This window comes from Lepidochelys kempii, chromosome 14, assembly GCF_965140285.1.
Source record: "Lepidochelys kempii isolate rLepKem1 chromosome 14, rLepKem1.hap1, whole genome shotgun sequence".
In the NCBI taxonomy this organism is placed as follows: Eukaryota; Metazoa; Chordata; order Testudines; family Cheloniidae; genus Lepidochelys; species Lepidochelys kempii.
In genome coordinates, this window is record NC_136393.1 from 8,110,683 (window position 1) to 8,117,221 (window position 6,539).

A 6,539-nucleotide genomic window follows, 5' to 3' on the forward strand; every position below is an offset into this window, starting at 1 on the left:
CCTAGATATTTTGAAGGTGTGCAATTTGTGGTGAGGTGATTTTCAAACTGATCCACATAATGAAATATTTTGAGAGCCAAGCAGTGTTGTGGGGAAGATGCAGGGGGGGAGGTTGAGGTAACGGGAGAGGGTGTAGCTCCATGAGAGGATTTCTTCCCCTTACAGGGCAGTCCTCAGAATGACAAGATTGGAGAATCCAATTCAGAGATCCAGTCCAGACTGCTTTCTTAGACAAACACATTCCTTTTCATTTTAATGAGGTCCTTACCTTATCTGGAGATATGCACTCTAGCCTGTAGGCCAGCGCTCTTCCCCACAACAGCATAACGCTCAGATAGCACCATGAGGACATTGTTCAGATTACAGATCTCAGATCTCTTGCATCCATGCCCACCCACGCAGGCCACAAGCCAGCACATCTTCATGTTGACCATAAACTGTTAATGAGGCAATCAGATGGGACACATGTCCTACCCTCTTTCAATGTAAAAGTTTGCAGACCCTCCGTCTAAAGTAATTTAGAAATGTAACAAGCGTAATTTGAGATTGCTAGGAAGAGCTGCCATCTGGTGGCATTACCATCTTCTGATTTTCTCCAGTTCAGAACTGTTTTCAAATAAGCATGCCCACAATTTCAGTAGTTCTATCAGTGATAGAGTAGTTACCTGCCAGCAAAGAACTTGCTCATGGTTCTTCTCCACAGCTAAAGAACTGCCTGGTTTCTATTCTGCATAGATTACTGTACTGCCTGATCGCTCTGACTGTGCCAGTTTGGGATTCCACCCTTATCTTTGTTGAGTTTCATGGTCTATGATGTAGGTATTTGCACACTTCAGTCCCACATATTGACAATAACTTGCCCCACCCCCAAAATAGCTCTTTTCTTGGATCTTCCAGCACTGAGTCATTTCTAAGAAAGATTTTTCTTGAGTAATTTCAATAATAAGTGATAAAAACTAATTTCTAGAGCAGGTTGTTTTACAGACATAGGCCCAGATTGGGCAATTGGATCTGATAACACAGCAGCCCTTTGGAGCCCCATTGCCCCAGCTGCAGGATCAGTTCCATGTGTGAGTCCTGTTCCCTGCTTACAGCCCCCAGAAAAAACATACTAGCAACCCACTTCTCTTTACTCCTTAGAGGCGCATTGAATCCTGTCATTTGTTCAGGAGCTGTGCTTTAAAAACTTCTGGATAACCATCCCACTGTGCTTCTGTCTTGAACACAGAGAGTTGACTGATGCACTCAGACTTTCAGTTCTTATTTAACTTGCTCCACACACCACTGTTTTGAGTGCAAGTTAAAAACATCAGCTGAAGACAAAGGGTATGCAGTTAAAAAGGCAGGTTCACGCACCCAAACCTTCCTGATCTGCAAGCAGGTGCAGAGTAAACAGTCATTCAGGCCACCCAGACCTGGTTCTGTTTTCCTCACCTTTCCAGATAAAAATCAAGAAAACAGCAACAGCTTTTCATCTTCAAGAGGTTGTAAAATTAATGTCAGCTTGCAGCTTTCCAGGTAAACGCAGCAAACCCACTGCACCGTAAGCCTGAGCCCAGAGGAGACCCACTGAAAGGAAGCAGTCCCTGGCTTGCAGAATCAAGGCCTATATAGTCAACGCTGAATCCACGGCAAGAATTGCCACTACGTGTGCGGTGAATTGCAGGAACAGCAATGCCATAAAAGAGGAGAGGAAGTGAAGAATGACTTATCAGCTAAGAGCGCAAATTTAACAATACTGAATCACCTAATAATCTCTGCTAAGTAGTTTTAGGATATATCTACGCTGCTGTGGCTGGCCGATGTCAGCTGACTTGGGATCGCAGAGCTATAAAATTGCAGTGTAGATGTTTGGGCTCAGCCCTGGGGTCCCAAAGCCCGGTCTCGAGCGTCAGCCCGAACGTCTACATGGCAATTTTATAGCCCTGCAACCTGAGCCCAAGTCAACTGACACAGGTCAGCCAGGGGTGTTTTATCGCAGTGCGGACATACCCTGAGAATGTACATTATGTAGAATAACTGACCCTAGAGTCACATCCACAAGGGGAAGAAAACGGGCTGTGTTGCAGTGAATGTTCAAATTCCTGCTATGGCATAGACTTCCTGTGTGACTTTGGGCAAGTACTTTAATCTCTGTGCCACAGTTTCCCACCTGCAAAATGCTGCCTTTCTCTGTGTCGTCTAATGACACTGTAAGTTCTTGGGGGCAGAAGCTGTTTCTTACTATGTGTTTGTACAGTACCATGCACAATGGGCCCTGGTCACATTTAAGGCCTCTAGACACCACCATAATACAAATCATAACAATGCTATAAATTACCAATGTTTTTCATGCACAGGGATCTGACACTCTGGAACCCTTCCTGTGAAAATAGACGAGTTTCACTTTTGTTTCTAGTCAATTTCACTTTAAGGTTTAGATGAACTAGCACCATGTTTGAGCTATAACCATTGTATTGGGAGGGTTTGAATTCAACTAATTTTTTCATTTCAAGTTTTTTTTAACACTTGTAAGTGTTGTTAAGGGATTTACAAGTGCTTTTTCATAAACTCGAATTTGGGCCTAAGCTACCTGACATTGTCCCTTTAACATGCTACCAAACAGCTATTAAAAGATCTACATACTGGGTATTACTATCAGTGACATCTGTGCTCTGATGTTTAGTTTTGTATGTAAAATTCAGTTTGTTATGGGTATGATTCACTTTCATTAGCCAGCAAAATCTTTCTACTGTATTTCTAGTAGTCCCCTTTCCCAATGAAATTAAGACAAACAGCAATCTTACTGAATCCTGCATATAGTATAGAAAAACCCGATCACTATCAAATGTTCGGAAAAGGTTGGAGAAATGGATAGCCTCTGAAGAGCATGTGGGACATGCTAAAATGTTGTAGAGAAAGTGGTTTTTATTTAAATGAGGCCAAGCAAGTTAGAGGAGAGTACTCTTAATTTCACATGGTGGACAAATAGCAAATGAGTTCTGTAAACACTGCTTTTCACAGATTTCCCATCAAGTGGTTACCAGAAAATGTATGCTCCCTTTTCATTCTATGATTCTATGATTCATTGATTCTCAATTCTGGTGCCAGTCCAGCACCTGTAGATTCGGATTGAGGTAATGGAAAATGAAGTAGTGCACACATCTTCTCCATTATCAGAGATCTAATACATTTGTTGCATTAACAACACTAAAGCTAAAAAAGCATATATTGGTTGAGTTGGAAAAATGGAATGTTACAACAAGAAACCTATCGAACTTGGGCATTTTGCTTTAAAGGTGGGTGACATGTTGTGCATTTCCTACCTGCACTACATAGCTCTCTCCTCTGGAAAGAGAAATGGATGGTATTCTAGGTAAAGCCTACGCCATAGCTCTATCATTGGTCAGAACCCATGAGCTATTCAATCCACCCTTTTAGTAACAGACAGCAGAAGGAGCTGCATTCACTGTCTTTCAGTGCAATTTACAGTTTTGTTGCTGCTCTCCAACAAGCTGCTGTAAACTAAGCTCTTTCTCACTTCTGTTTCTCAAAGACAACCAGTATGGACTTACTTTCCGGTTTTGTTTTCAAATCTGTACATACCTATAGGTAAGGAAAACAAAGCTTTGCATATTAAAATTAATCTTTCACCGGTTTTCAGATGATGACCATCATCAATGACCTCTACAGAGCAGGAACCACTCAACTTTGTATATGAAAAAGGTGGTAATCCCTTGTCCATTACTGCTTCAGTTAGTGAGCTTGATCCTGATGTATAATCTTCCACAGTAAAATTGTAGCACCTTTTCTCCCCACTAGTATTTAATTCATATGATTACTGGGTCTTTTCAGTGGGACCCTTGACTGGCTGACTAATTTGTTCTTTGGATATAGAGTAGAATTAACATTAAGAATGAACTGTTTTATATAAAGCCTGTGCCTTTAAAAGCAGACTCAGGCTTGCTCTACATGAGAAACTTACGTCAGTATAACTACTGATGCAGTTATACTGACTTAACTCCTGGAGTAGACAGTGCTATCTCAACAGGAGGGCTTCCGCCTCTCAGGGAGGTGGAGTACCTACACCAACAGGAGAAGGAATGCTGCAGCCTTTTAAGCACAGCAGGCCCTGAGCTTGAGTGACTTAGAACACCTCTCAGAGTAGCAGCCCTGTTAAGCTGTAGCTCACAAAAGCTTATGCTCAAATAAATTTGTTAGTCTCTAAGGTGCCACACGTCCTCCTTTTCTTTTTAGAACACCTCTGTTCAAGATAATTAACATGTGAAAGTGCAGTAGTTGAAAGACAGTAGGCAGCCATTGGGGTAGGGAAATGTGTATTTGAGGAAAGGAACAGAGGAACTGAAATGATTCAAAGCAATGAATTAAATGGATTTGCATTTTGGGGTGACGACAATGGGCATAGCATGAGCAATACTGAGGAAGAGGAAGTGTTCTACGGGGTGGGGCGGTCAGACTAGGTGATCACAGTGGCCCCGGGATCTATGAATCTAAGACCACTTTAGGAGAGGGGAGAGCATGTCTTGCACCAATCAAGGGGTGGTAAGACACCTTTTTTAATGTGCCTGTGCCACGGTTCTCTATGCTGTCCTCTGAGAGGATCTCTCCACTGACTTGCCATGCTCAGGGAATGGGAGTGGATGGTGCAACTTTTGCAAGTAATGCCACTCTGTTGGCTCTTTCTGGAGCTCCGACCCTTAAACTTGCACACTTAACTGTTCATCACGAACTTCTTTTTCAGCGCAAGTTCCGTACTCAAGGGGAGTGAAACTCAAGACTGAGAGGGACGGATTTAAATAAAGACCAAACACCACAGGTGCCTTTATAAGCCTTTCAGATTCGGCTCCTCCCCTAATATTCTCTTTCTAGTCAGGGCTGGGCCCCTCAAACGCCTCCTCCCCTTTGATCTAATTGTAAGATCTGGCAACCTGTGCTTTCTAGTTCAAATCCTTGTACTCACCTCAGTGCGTTCCCCTTTCAGGCTGCTAGAACTCACTCCCTCAGGCTAGAGTAGGAGGCCAGCCGTGCTGCTAGGGATGGGTTGGGATGACCCAGGAAATTACCTCAATGTTGGGCTTCTGTGAGAACTAATAATTACACATCCATGCCCGCCTCATCCTACCACTAATCTCTCTGCCAGCAGATGTGTACGGGATAAATAAAAGAGGGAGCAAAGGCTACAGGTCACGTCAAGCCCTTGCCTCTCTGCAATGAGAGGCCATAGCAAATCTTTACTGAATCTTGAGGTGAAAAGAAAATCCATGTACAAGTGCCTTTATTTCAGAATTTTTTGAAAATAGGATTTCTAAACTGGGGAAGAAGAAATTTTAAATCCGGGTGCAGATACAGCAAATCATCTCCATTCTAGAAAAAAGAATGGGCACTTCGAGGACCACAAACATTCTCTGACAGCGATACATTTTCTACCTCTTCTCGGTGGAATTGGTCTGGTCAGAATGTAGGCTACAATGGAAGGGTTATTTTTAAACCTCGTGTCGTGCACTTGTTACATTTTTTTGTGCCTGGGAGCACATTCCTTGCAAAACATACTCTGTTCTCGAATCACAGAACGGTGCCCACACACAAGTGCTAATGCAGCGACAGAATGGACACACAGCAGCACTTCAAGGACAAATGTCACCCAGGCTGACTTGCTAAAGAATACATTTGGCATACAAAACATTTTCACCTTCGCTATTAACTGGAAATCTTTACTGGCCAAATCTCTCCAACGGTCCCTGCACACCGCAACAATGAACCTGGAAATTAACTGGTTTTGGGATCAAGGTGAAGACCTCGCTGTACCTATAGCTGAGCAGGAAACTACAGGATGTGCAGGAATATGAGCATTCAAAAGGGTGAGGAGTGGTACCAACTTTCAGTAGCCTACAAGGATTCGAGAAGAGATCCACCTTTCTGTGCGGAACAGGTAGCTATTATGAATGTTAGGGTTGGAGGGTTCTTTTACTTTGCTAATACAAGACAAGCTGTTGTCAAAGCATAATCTACACAAACACCTGAGCCACAAGTTAATTTAGAAGGTGATACCATATTACTGCTGTTTCACCCACTTGATCTCTTATTAAGTATGCACGGGAGATGATTTGATGGCTCTGGGGACTGGTACAGTAACTCCTCACTTAAAGTCGTCCCGGTTAACATTGTTTCGTTCTTACGTTGCTGATCAATTAGAGAACATGCTCGTTTAAAGTTGCACAATGCTCCCTTATAACGTTGTTTGGCAGCTGCCTTTGTCCACTGCTTGCAGGAAGAGCAGTCCGTAGGAGCTAGCTGGTGGGGGCTTGGAAGCAGGGTGGGCTGGCAGCCCCCCATCAGCTCCCTTAAGTTCCCTGTACGGCAGCTGCCCAGCAGGCTATCAATTGCTGGGCAGTTCAGGTGTCCCTCCCCCAACTGCCATGTGCTGTTCTTGCCCTCTGCCTTGGAGCCTCCTGCTTACAGTGCAGGGGCGGTGGGGAGAGAAGAGAAGAGGGATGCTAATGTCAGGGTGTCCCCCTGCTCCTTGCTTACCCTATCTCCAC